We start from the raw sequence: 13,390 nt of genomic DNA, 5'->3' as shown, positions 1-13,390 counted from the left end.
AAGAAATACAGTGGTACTGCCGCTCAGAGGGCAATACACGGCTCCAATTATAACATCACACTCTAGCGGAATAAAAAGCGACGCAATATCAGTGCAACCATACCTGGCCTCTGGGACCTTAGAAGATGAGCTATTGTCTTTTAGAAAAAGAGTGACGCCACCCTCGCGAGAGCGCGATTCGCATGCATTGGGTAGTGCTTAAACCTAGAATGGTGATATAGTTTCTTTTTTATTCTTAACCACGTCTCTGTTGTTGCAATGACTTTAAATGAATGCAGGTGTTGGGGCATGAAGGCCGAAAGCAAACCTAGATTTCTTATAATACTGCGAATGTTGCAATGAAAAACTGTAACATTCTTGTTGATACAAATATTGTCAACCGAAGCCTTTCTGTAAGCCATTGAAAATTAAGGACTATGAAGTACCCTGAAAAAAGATGCTTAAAGTATTTTCACTAAGTCTTCTTCGCATGTTAGGTGCACCAGCCTTAAGTTCTAAGGCTTCCGCATTAGTATCGTTCCCTCGGACAGCCATGCCAATTTCCAGCTTTACTCGTGTTTTTGCTTGGCTTGCTTTCCCAAGCAAAATTTTGTTTCCTGGACACAGGCGCCAATTTACGAACACAGGACCACTGTTCTGCAGAGTCGGATTGCTTCATCAAATTCACCCTGCAGGAGGCGGTCTAAACCGCCGAGTCCTATCTCGAAGACCCACCAAGTCCACCAAGTTGTGACTGTTGCTGTATTTGCCCAAACGCTGGGGCGCCAAGCCCGGAAGATGAAAAACCCCCGGCCCAACGCAACATCACCCTCATGATCATCGAGTCCCGGGGAACCAACACTGAAATGGTGCACAAGCTCACGACCAAGACAGAGAATGCTATATCACTCGTACGCAGAGTGGCTAACTGTCAACACGGCTTCAGAGAAGCCAACCTGCTACGTCTCGTAGACGCGGTTGCTCTATCATTTCACCTTCGTCGCTGCCATGTACACTTGTAAAAGCACTGAATGCAATAACAGAACGCCCTTGTTCCAAAGGTAGTGAAACGGGCCCTCGGCATTTCGATCGCTACTTCGACATAGAAACTCCTCGAGCTCGTCCTGCACAACACGCTAGAAGAGATCGCTGAACCTGAGGTCCGAACGCAGGGGACCGGACTCATGAACACCGAGGCGGGCCGCCACATTCTGCGCGAGCTCAGCTTATTCTCCTCGACTACCAGGGATACGCCGAAGTTTACGCCGCTTCTCCACAAAATCTCAGACTTCATCACGATCGCTCCTATTCCGCGAAACGTACATCTTGACCACAACAGAGGCAGGCGCCTTGACCGGGCGACCGCCCTTCTCCAGCGCGTAGACATGAAAGCGGAAGTCGTCACGTTCCTGGACGCCGCCGCCTACTGCAAAAACCGAGCCTTCGTCTCAGTCGCCGTCTCATCCACGCAGAGTACCCTCCACTACTGTCATCACCCGAGACCCCGAGAGGACAACCGGGATGCCTTCATTACGTACAGCGAAATTACGCAACACTTCTACCTGGGGCACGGCATCTTTCTGCCAGCCCAACCCAAACTTAACAAGCCGCAGGCGCTAACACTACACTTACTACAGACACACATGTACCCGAACCCTGCCAAATTGTACGTTTTCTATCCTGACACGTAACCCAGCGACACGTGCCCTTCATGCGGAGACATGGCGACACTCGCACACACGATCTGGGAGAGTACTTCCCGACTCTACCTCGGACAAGTGGCAGAAGTCGATCAGAAACTCACCACCGGCCGACTAGCAATGGGCCGTCCAGCAGGTCCGCGAAGTGGCTGCCAGGTATCCCTGTCGGCCCCTACGTGGGGGACGCCCGCTACACGCTAAGCGAGTCCTGGAGGACAAGAATAAAGTTTTCCAGTCCAGGCCCAGTTTTAAAACACTAGCATGGTTGCATTAAGTCGCTGCTTTTTAGCTGTCTTCCGTAGCTTGCCGCGAACAGATCTCGATGTGAACTTACGACTACTTGTGGAGGTGCGTTGCTTTTTGATGGAACACGTTGAGCCACGTCAATATCGGCATCGGAAAGCTGGAAGCACTTAAGTTAATGCACGAAGATTTACTTCGTTTGTAAATACGCAGTAATAACCAAAGTTACAAGAAAATGAGCTATGTTTACTACCTTGCTTTAAAAGATGGGGACGTCAGCTGAATTTAATTTAGCAGTCGTGGTTAACAGAATATGCAACCAAATACGTTTAAAATATATTATGCATATTTCGAACAGATATATCTAAGCCTTAAGCCTTAACTAAGTCTAAGCCTTAACTAAGCCTGTACTATATAGACGTGGAAACGTTTGTAACATATGTTTGGAAACATGTTTTCTGCATATGGTGTGGTGGTCTATTGCAAGAATGTGTTTGCTTTGAATGGCCGAATTTGCATTGGTGTCATGCACACTTCTTCAATGCTGGCTGTCTTGTTTATGCAGAATTTACTCTATGATTCATTTGCGACTATGAAATGTCTAAACCCGTTTTTCCTTATGAAAGGTAAAATGAATAACAAATTAAGTTTGAATATCGTAACGTGTCTATATCAGTATCTAATTTCCTGGAATCTAGCCTAATTATGGCGCAACTGCGGCAATACATCCGAAAATTCACAAAAATGTTCAATGCAAGTACAATTTCAGGTATGGCTACCTTAGCCGGAGTTTGCACAGCGGAGAAAGTCGCCATCGGAGAAGATGAGCCGCACACATATAAAGGACTTACAACGATGGCACACGAAATTGGACATTTGTAAGCACATTCCAAAATGAATAACTTGCATTAAAATGTTTCATTCGCCAAAACCTTATTAGCGCATAGATATTGACTTTTGTGCAATATAAGTGTCTGTTTTGCCACTTCGCACATTCATGGCAGTGTGATCCATGCTACTGTGCTCAACTTTTTAGGCAAATATATCAGCGAGTGTTTCTAGTGCACGAATACAGCCAGAATATAACCAGTGTATAGTGAGTATTTAGCGAGTTTGTTGGGGATATGAAAACAATTGCCAGCCTTTCTACATTCTTCTTTTAATTTGGGTTGCACACTCATGTAATATGTCAAAGTTTGCACTTCACACAGCTTAATATTGTGCAGCTTCGGCCTTATCTCGCTCTGCGATATAGCCTGGTGCAGCAGAAGCAGTATCTTAATTTCCCTTATAACGTTGTTTTAGCTGGCCATACATCCGCCGAGTGACCGTTGTCACCCCATTGTGTAAGTGTCATGGTTGACACAGAAGCAGAGACTTCGAAATGTTCATTAGATTGTCGTTCTTCAGTTAAAGGTTGTTCTTTCTTGTAAAAAGTCATCACTATAACGTGTTCCTGGCTTCGTACTTCAAAACTGAAAAAGTTTTGATGAACCGATATATATATATATATATATATATATATATATATATATATATATATATATATATATATATATATATAAGGCGTGCGGAATGCAACAGAGTGCCGTTTCATGCGGAACATTCTGCATTGTAGCAGCTCTCGGAAGCACTCCAAATTCGTTTTCTTTGATGCCAAGGCTATGAGTGGATTTCCCATAAGTCTCTACTTCCTCATGAAATCTTTGAACCCTAGTAAATCTTCGCAAGACCGAACTGTGCGTAGGTTTAAAAGGTGCTGCATATTACGTTAACAATCAGTGATCTGTGAATGCTTCTTTCTTTGCGAAACTCAATAGCTATTTCATAACTCCGGTTACTTGTCGACAGTCCTGTGATGGCTTCTTCCACTTTATCGATGAGGTAGCTCCGAATATTTCATTCGTCGACATCTCTGAAATACGGTTATTGGTGAATAAGTAGAATCAAATTCATCATTAAACGATGACCATTTATCGGGGTCACCGTGAGGCTTCAGCGTAATATCCTTAGATAGTTTTGCTCATGCTAGATGAGTCATTGTGGGAGACGTGCGTTGTTGATTGGATCGGCGATAAAATGCATTCAGCGCGCGAATTCGCAAACGTGATAGATTCTTGACATTGTCCGACACTTGAAGAATCTTTTCAAGATTGCCATCCGTGACCAGCTCTTCCTCATTTTTGTCAAGGTCCGTAAGCATAATTTTCTTTATCTTAACTATCTTAGGATGGGTGGTCTACTTAGCAGTTAGTGTCGGTTACATCTGTATAGGAGCTGTCATGTCGTTAATGATCCCGGTGACCAGCCCTCGAACCGTAGCACATTTCTGTCACAGCGCTCCACATAGTCGAGTTAGAAATCGGAGGCCTTGCGCTCACGGAGGTTGTTCTTTGCTTCTGTCGCACCGTCCATGCGTTGATCACGTCGGTCAAGCACCCTCTTCAGGGAGCTGACATCATCGTCAGGGCTCTTCAACTGTCAATGTTATCCTGGTCAGGGCACCTTATTGTTGACTACCAGGAAGCACAGCCAAAGTACAGAAAGTGTTCTTTATTTTACGCTTCCAAAAGCGACTAACGAGAATGCGGGCAATACCCATGACGACGCTCGCTTGTAGCTTTGCCTGCCGGTCCCATTTACCACAGGTACTATGAACCAAGGAAAAGGGGACGTTAAGACTCATCCCTAGGGGTAGCAAAATACTATGAATCAAAGGCGGACCTAAGTTTTCAATGCTACGCCAAGGAATGGAACGAGAGAATTGATTGTTATATAGAAGCCGCTTGTAGCTGATATGCCAGTTGTTTCCAAACACAGGGATGCCTCGATTTTTTAGATCGTCGACCAGGGCGTGTATTGTGAGGCGTCGGTAGCGTAGTTGTGCAGACATATGTCGGTACGTGCAATCACGATGAACGTAGATCATTTATCCGCAGTGCAAGGATAGGCAGTGCTGATGTGGCGCCCAGCATACGTCAGTCTTCTGTTGTGAGTTATATCTGTAGTAATAGCGCCGCGTTCTAGTTTGTGGTTGCGGCTTTGGAGTACAGATATGGCTATTCATTTCGGATGGGCGGTATTCCACAGCAAGCCTATGACAGCAAGTGCTACAGCGCAGGTGGTAACTCATGATGCTTGTGATGACCGTTCAGGCTTTTGCTAGTGTCACTGGGGCTCCAAAGGTCTGCTGCGTTTCTTTATAGATGACGTCGGCGATGTTTAAGAGTAGTGATCCGGTCGAAAGGATTATAATGAGTTGCTCACCACGGATGATATGGCGCCTGGTTTCTTGGCGGCTGTGCGCCTAATACTCCTGCTGTCGAAGTAGCTTGGATTCATGCAACACATAATGTGCTCAGACTTTTTTTTTACTTTGGCGCCGGCATGACGGAACTGTCTGTATTTCCTCTCGAGACACTGCGATGTATTTGTTAGAAATTTTTGGCATGCTTTGAGCAGGAGAGGGAGGGAGAGGGGCTCTTCTCTTTCCTTTTGTAGAAGGGTTGTAAACGTGAACCGGGTCGTATAGACACATCTTTTGCTTAAATTGTCTCGCACGTGTTCGTGCAATGTTTGGAAGAGTCTTCCAGTGCAAAAATTTTTTTGCAACTCTGTTCCGTCCTGCTATTTATTGTAGGCTTCAACTCACTCCTAACATCTAGCCAGTCTTCTTCCGAAAGGGAGCCTCGAAATGTAGGCGGCGATAGAAGTTGGTGGAGAATACCTGCAGCTTTTGTATAGCGACGTAGGTTCTAGCTGTCGTCGAAGTGGCTGTGACACTGCCTTCGGTTAACAGGCAGCCTTCACAGCTGGGATACCGGTTCCGGAGTCGCTAGATACTTCCGAATTCTTCCTTCTTTATATCTCGAGAGGCTTCCCCTATGCCGACGCAAGACCTTTACAGAGCAGCAGTCGTGGATATTTGGGGCCTTCTTGAACATCCGCGCCTCCACAAGATGTCAAGTCTAAATAAAGTGGTAGTATAAATAGACTGTAGCCGTCTGTTACGCGAACTTGAGCTTTCGCATCTAAAGCTGCATATATATATATATATATATATATATATATATATATATATATATATATATATATAGAGGGTGGCGGCCGCATCACGTGAGGTCTGTACATGTTGGAATAAAGACAGTGTTTGGGCATGGTGCCGTTTATGCACACGGCGTTGAAACTCTTGTATACCCTCGTTTGGCCAGATAACTTTCCAGAAATGCCACAAACAGCGTTGGGTGCACCTGCAAGCTTGTACGACCTGCTTGCTGTCGTGAAAAACCGAACAACACTCAAGATATTTGCATTTACAGATGCCTAGAGCGCGTCATCGCCCCACAACATAAACGTCACAACAAAGTGGCGCAGCAAAATTTAACGATTGAGACTGCGAAACGAAGCCGCACAGTGATTTCAGAAAAGAAGAGCTGCTGCTCTCTGCAAGAATTTATTTCATTTTACTGTATTTTTTAGGTTGATGTAATAAATTATTTACCAGAGTATTTGATTGTTGAATATTTCAGGTTGGGCTCTGATCATGACGGCTGCCCAGTTGCAACGGATTGCCTTGACATTTACGGAAATTTAATGACAAACGTATATAAAAGCATGCAAAACAAATCGAGGTTGTCAAGCTGCAGTCAGAAGCAAATACGTTGTTTCGCAAGGTGAGAGAATACATTTTTGGCTGTCAAACTTCACCTTCCACTGTATATGTAATTCGGTATGCGTGTTCGCGTAGTCGTGAAATAAATGAGAAAACCCAAGGTTGCGTAGTCATTGTTACTGTGCTGAATAATGCAAAAGCATATAAAATGTACGGTGTTTTGAAGCAATCGTGATATTTTCGAATAAATTTTCACTCTATTTAATATCTGAATTTCTCGACGCCATCCAAATGCGGTCTACTTGCGTTGTCAAAGATGTAACTTTTCTAAAATATAGTTTGATGTGTGTAGGCGACAGTGTCGATGCTAGTATGCTGGCGCACACTTTTCATTGTCACGACTGCATCTGGTCTGGCGCGAAAATTTGCGTGTTATTTTACAGTTAAACTACGGCGTTCGAATCAAAATGCGCTTCTACCCAGACTTTGTTATCTGTTCGGGCGGCTACCAATTTCCAGAACAGCGCACTGAGAAACCCTTTCTTCAAGAATAACGAAAACAAACGAAAACAGGTCCAGTACGTCTCCCGTGTTTTTTCTCGTCTACAAGGCAACCTCATTTTTATGTAATCAGCTCCAACAACCTACACATTTGTTTTGTACAAACAGAATTGGTTAGAGAGAATACCATTTTAAAGCTTTTCTCAAAAAACTTATGTCAATAGTATCTTTCGACAGCTTCGTGTGCCATGTTCTTAATTTCGTTCCTGCGCCCTCAATTCTCTGGGCACACACAGTTACTCCTGGCTATGCAAGTGTTCGTAGGGATGAAGACATACCATGGGGAATAATTTCATATTCCACTTTGGACCAATCATCCGACAGCCCTGTATTGTCGGTAGCTGAAATTCGAACACCGTCTTTCCGTTATTCTTCATTGTACACCCGTTTTTCTGGTGGGCTTCGCGTCAATCGAGTTGAGCAGCCAGGCCTCCTAGGCGTGCTGGAGACCGGTGGAAGCGTCAGAGCGCCCCATTTGTACCGTCTGGCGCTTAGAGTCGATCGTCGTTGATAGGCTACTTCAGTGATTCTATTGATTAGCGTCATCAGCGCTGTTTATTTCACTGCCCTGTTATAGACGAAAGTTACGCACGCTGCGACAGCGCGCCAAGTGCTCTGTTTGGTGTCGACGCACTTGGAAGACGTGTCAGCGGCAGACATCTGTCGGTGCTTCGTGAGAGCATTTCTTCGCATATCGTAGGCGGCTGCTCCAGTTGATGACTTGCATAGATAAAATACAGCATCGTCCTAGACTGCTCCAGGTGAAGGACGCTCATCTGCGAGTGATGACGACATCAATGCACAGTTTCGATGCGAGACGTTCTCCATAAAAAAACTTCGTGATCTGCACTACCCCATTCTTGAACGCGACTTTAGTTTGCACGAGGCGACTGAGGTTGTCGGTCGCCACGACTGTGTGTTGCTGGCTGTGGATATTGGAAATGATTCTGCTACGCGAATTCAAATCTTCTAAGGTTGTCACGAGGACGGCTTCATAGGTATCGCAACTCGAGCAGGTCTTGTCGGTGCTCCTTTGTGTCTCTATCAGTTCTGGCATTCCGTGATCACCTGCGGGACGCCGGGGATGGTGCACGGCCAGTAGTATGCCTTATGGCCTCTTGCCAGTGTATAAACTAAGCTGCCCTGCAGTTGGGACGTCCTGTGATGCGGCTAGAATTCCACTCTGGATGTTCTAGGGTGTAAAAAGGAAGCAGCTGGCACGGCATTACGCAACATTTCTTCCTTAACGAGGAAACTATCGTGGGGCTAGAAAGAACGTAAGCCTTGTATACAAACAATGGGTAGGGAAGCGGCATGGCTTCGAAATATTCCATTACGAATTGCAGCTAAAAATTGGCCAAATACTCAATTCTGGTGGATTCAGAGGCGGATGAGGGTGTCTGCCCTTCTCACCTGTGAGATGCCGGCTCACGATATTGAGCGTGCAGCAGCCTAATTCCTTTCTTATATGTCTGCTTCGATACCCCCTCCCCCTGCCTCTCATTGAGCTATCGATCGATCGCCCCCTGCTCAGAAAAAAAAACGTCGCCTACTTCTTGTTCCAGCGGTGGTGGGTTTCTAGCAGCGCGTAAAATGAAGGTCGCATCAGAGTGCTTTCTTGTTGGCCTATGTACAGCAGTCACGTCGAAACCACGTGTTCTGGCGCTTTATGCCAAAAGGCGGCGAAGAGGCTCCTTCAGGTTAACTAACATACAAAAGTATAGATAACAGAAGGTTGCCAATGGCCTGCCACTGTGGTAAAGAAAATACCTTAGTGCCGCCCAAATGATAGCCCGGTGCAATACCTCGTCATCGATCACCGAGTACTTGGATGCTGGCTGACAAAAAGAATCTAGTATAGGCAATATCACTTTCCACGCATATCAGTTTAGGCACCCCCCCCCCCCTTAATGCAGAAGAACTTCGAGCGAATGCAGCCTCAAAGTTAATGCTGCACTTATTCGCATTGCGACACCTCCAACTAAAAAGTCACTATCGGTAATGAGGCTCAGCAATTCTTCAGAGATCCTGCCAATTTGCGAATGTGGCAAATTGCCAGATTTATCAGGACTTTGCAACGGCTCTTTCATCGGGGACCTACTGAAATGGCCTTTTGTTCTGTCTTTCGCTGGCCGGTGCTTACCCTGTCATTCGCCACTATGTCGTAAGATCTGCAACTATCTGTAAGCTTACGAGTTTCTTCTCTCGACTGAGGGTGAATGCCGCGTTTTTGAATGCCTTGAGTACAGCTTTCAGCCCATTGAAATGTTCGTCATAGTGTGAACAGCACGCCGCCCTCTATGCTAACAAGGCACCTTCCCCGTCTAAAATCTGCGAGCATCATTTATATACATTTGTAGCCTTATTGGTGCATAGAAAATCCAAAAAGGAAGAAATTTTGATTCTAAACGCTATCCGGTTTTATAAATAGAAACCTTGCCTTGCGTCCTTTTTTGTCGTCTTCGCATTACGATCTAATTCTCGTTGGTTCCACTGACGAAACAAAGATGGGGAAGAACAGAAGATTCATCTTACCGTCGATCCATGGCAGGGAGAAAATATCCTGGTCTCTTTGTGGTTTAGCTTCCAATAGTGGGCGCAGGAGCAGTAAGTGCTCTGTCGTTTTTTTTTTCCTTTTGCGAAGACTGGTGACGTCTCCTAGAAGTGCTTCCAACCCCGCAGGGGCGTCTGCGTCAGCAGGCGTTTCGTGTGTTGACACAGCACGTACCCGAGCACACGAGAGTTGCACCCCCCCCCCCCGCGTCTAACCGTGCGCGGCTTAGCCTTGTCCGGGGAAAAGGGATCCCCGGTGTTGAGCCAATGCCAGGTGTTTGGAACTTTACGGCCCCTCGGCGGCGGCAACGCACCCCTTTGGCCCCGGCTTCACGTAGTCGGCACCCCCGACTGACCCACCTGGGGTTAATCGGTAGTTGCCTTTTCCTGTCCCCCTCTGCATCATGCGTCTTTCTCTCTTCCTTTCAACCTTTCCTGTCATCTCCTCTCTTCTATTTACTTCCGACTTTCCGTCCAGCGAGGCTTAACCTTGTGTGGGTGGCCAACCTTGGGTACTCCACATTGGGTTACAGTAGCACCATACAACTGGCGAGGGCTTGTCTTACTCGTAAGACTTGCCATGTCCCCATGTTGGGCTTGGTGGTGGGTGGTTGGCGCTGCTGCCGAACTCAAGAACCCTATATGGCTTCAAGTAAACCGCTTTCCCTTAATCACCCTCTAAAAAGCGGGCGCACCAATGCAAGCTTACAATTCTTTCCTGCCAGCGAGGCTTAACCTTGTGTGGGTGGCCAACCTTGGGTACTCCACATTGGGTTACAGTAGCACCGTACAACTGGCGAGGGCTTGTCTTACTCGTAAGACTTGCCATGTCCCCATGTTGGGCTCGGTGGTTGGTGGTTGGCGCTGCTGCCGAACTCAAGACCCCTATATGGCTTCAAGTAAACCGCTTTCCCTTGATCACCCTCTAAAAAGCGGGCGCACCAATGCGAGCTTACAATTCTTTTTGAAAAACAATGAGGAACACTTCCCTAAGTACCAAGTAATCCACAGTGAAGGCAACGAGAGCGTGCGTGAATTCTCCCCCTTCTTGGTGGCGAAATGCCTCGCAAGCACTATAAGACCTAGCTACAAATCCACAAAGATGACCAATGGAGACCTGCTCCTCGAATTCAAGGATACAACTCACCATGACAAAATTAATGACTTGAAATGCATTGGCGATGTAGCAGTCAATGTGTCGACACATCGAACCATGAACACGAGCCGTGGAGTAATCTCTGAAGACGACTTGTTGGACCTTTGTAACGAAAAGCTGCTTGAAGGTTTCCAGGACCAAAATGTGATCAAAGTAGAAAGAATCCTAACCCGCAGGAACAATGAACAGCTTCAACAAAGCACATTATACTAACCTTTGGTACTAGTGTGTTGCCTAGTACATTGGATGCAGGCTACATCAATGTACGTGTTAGGCCGTACATCCCAAATCCTCCGCGGTGCTTTGAGTGCCAGAGTTACGGGCATGGATCTCAGACATGCCGAGGAAGGCAGACTTGCGGGAAAAGCAGCTTGAACGATCATCCATTAGACACTTGTGACTTATCTCCACATAGCGTGAACTGTGATGGAAGCCATCGAGCTTAGTCCAGGACGTGCCCTAAATGGAAGAAAGAAAAAAAATCATTGCAATAAAAGTCAAAGAAAATATAACATTTCACGAAGCAAGGAAATGTCTTTCGTACTTAGATCACACAAGCTTTTCCGAGGTGGCGCGACGGGGGGCAGCATCACAAATCCCTCGGGAGTCTACCGCGATCACTGATAGTGGTCCGGTAATCACTCCGGCTGCCCCCCTGGTGGCAGCAGCAAGTGCTGCTCCATCATCATCGAATGTGGGCCTGCAGACTACGGTTCCGCAGGTTTCAAAGCTAAACCGAACTCCACTGCCTGGAACGCAAGTCTCAGCGCCTAGGTCACGGTCCTTCAGCGCCTCCGAGGTTTGGAGGTCAATGAAAAATCCGCGGCGTCATTGACGCCAAAAGATCAGTGCTCTCACGATCACGCTAGAAGATATAAAATACCTGTAACTGCTCAAAGAAATGGACCGGTAACCTAAACGGTTACCGCCCTTGTATACATATCCATCTATCTTTACCACGTGCTCTTGAACGAAGACAAGTAAAATCCTCCTCGATATGGCTACACAAATAATTCAGTGGAATGCCAGAGGCCTATTTCACAATCTAGATGATGTCAAAGATCGACTAGAGGAATATCAGCCACGACTGTTCTGTGCTCAAGATTTAAAGTCGACACACGATAACGTTTTAAAGCAATACATAGTTTTCCGTAAAGATAGAAATAATGGTAATTCTTCTTCAGGTGGTGTGGCAATCATAGCCCAAAAGTCAGTAGCATGCCAGCATGTATCACTCCAGAGTTCATTTGAAGCAGTGGCTATTCGGGCTATATTGTTCAACCAACTCATAACTATTTGCTCCATATACATGCCGCCTGATGAGCGGTTTCACGCAGCAGAATTTGAAAAGCTCACTGACCAGCTTCCCGAACCCTATATTGTAATAGGAGACTTCGATGCTCACAGCAAATTCTGGGGTGACTCAAGATGTGATGCGAAAGGACAGGCAATAGAAAACTTCCTTCTTTCTTTTGGATCCTGTCTATTTAACAAGGCAGAGCCAACCTTTTACAGTTCCACACACAACACGTATCCATAGCCATAGGGTCAGCATCACTCCTTCCATACCTGGAATGGAGAGTTATCAGTAATCCATATGGGAGTGATCATTTTCCAACACTCCTAGAAACAACAAAGTGGCACGATGGGCCAGCTTACCCCAAAAAGTGGAAACTTCATAGTGCAGACTGGTCAAAATTTAGAAACATAAGTAAACTGTCCCTGAAGCTGTGGAGCACCTAGGTGTAGAGGAACTGACCACCTACATCACAGAACATATCCTATGTTCTGCTAAAAACTGCACACCTCAGTCCTGCACAGATAAAGTCAATCCGAAACCGTGGTGGAATAAAGACTGAATTCGCAAAGGAACGCCAGAACAGAGCATGGAGTAGGTTTTCACGTTACCCAACTACAGAAAATTTCATAGAATTTAGGCGGCGCAAAGCAAATGGCCGCCATATCCGCCGAACATCCAAGAGAGAAAGCTGGACACGCTACGTATCCTCCATAAACTCATACAGAGATGTTAGCAAAGTATATAACAGGATACGTAAACTAAAAGGACAACGTCCAAATCCTTTTCCTCTCATCCCTGGCTCCGGCGACACAATAGAAGATCAAGCAAACACTCTTGGTGAGAATTTTCTTAGGGTACCAAGCTCCGAAAATTATTCCGAAAAGTTCTTGCACCATAAAATATTCCTCTGCGCCCAAACAGGTTGTCATCACAAGGATGCAACAAACCACTAACATTCCATGAACTCATGGTTGCCCTAGGCACTTGTGGCAGCTCGGCTCCAGGCTCTGACACAATAACTTATAAAATAATCAACGATCTGTCTGGTGAGACCCTAAACTGCATCTTAGATCTGTACAATCAGATTTTCGCACCTGGTCATATACCTTCATCTTGGAAAGAGGCAACAGTCCTACCAATACTCAAACAAGGCAAAGACCCTTCCTTAGTTAACAGTTACGGAACAATTTCACTAAGTAGCTGCTTACTTAAGGTATTAAAAAATGATTAATTGTCGCCTTGTGTTCTTTTTGGAATATAATGGTTTATTGGACCTTTGTCAATCT

The 13,390-nt window shown here is 45.8% G+C and overlaps 1 long non-coding RNA gene across 1 annotated transcript in view; it reads left to right on the top strand.

Moving 5' to 3' along the window:
- LOC142563595 (uncharacterized) overlaps positions 1–6,684 on the top strand; it is a 118,473-nt gene extending 111,789 nt beyond the window's left edge. The window contains exons 2-3 of the long non-coding RNA XR_012824349.1: positions 2,692–2,800; positions 6,452–6,684. This is a non-coding gene — a long non-coding RNA (uncharacterized LOC142563595). The remainder of the gene's footprint in view (positions 1–2,691; positions 2,801–6,451) is intronic.
- Positions 6,685–13,390: the final 6,706 nt, after the last annotated feature.

The sequence above is a fragment of the Dermacentor variabilis genome, chromosome 11, assembly GCF_050947875.1.
Source record: "Dermacentor variabilis isolate Ectoservices chromosome 11, ASM5094787v1, whole genome shotgun sequence".
NCBI classification, from domain to species: domain Eukaryota; kingdom Metazoa; phylum Arthropoda; class Arachnida; order Ixodida; family Ixodidae; genus Dermacentor; species Dermacentor variabilis.
The sequence above is the reverse complement of the archived record's forward strand: the minus strand, read 5'-3'. Positions and strand labels throughout refer to the sequence as shown.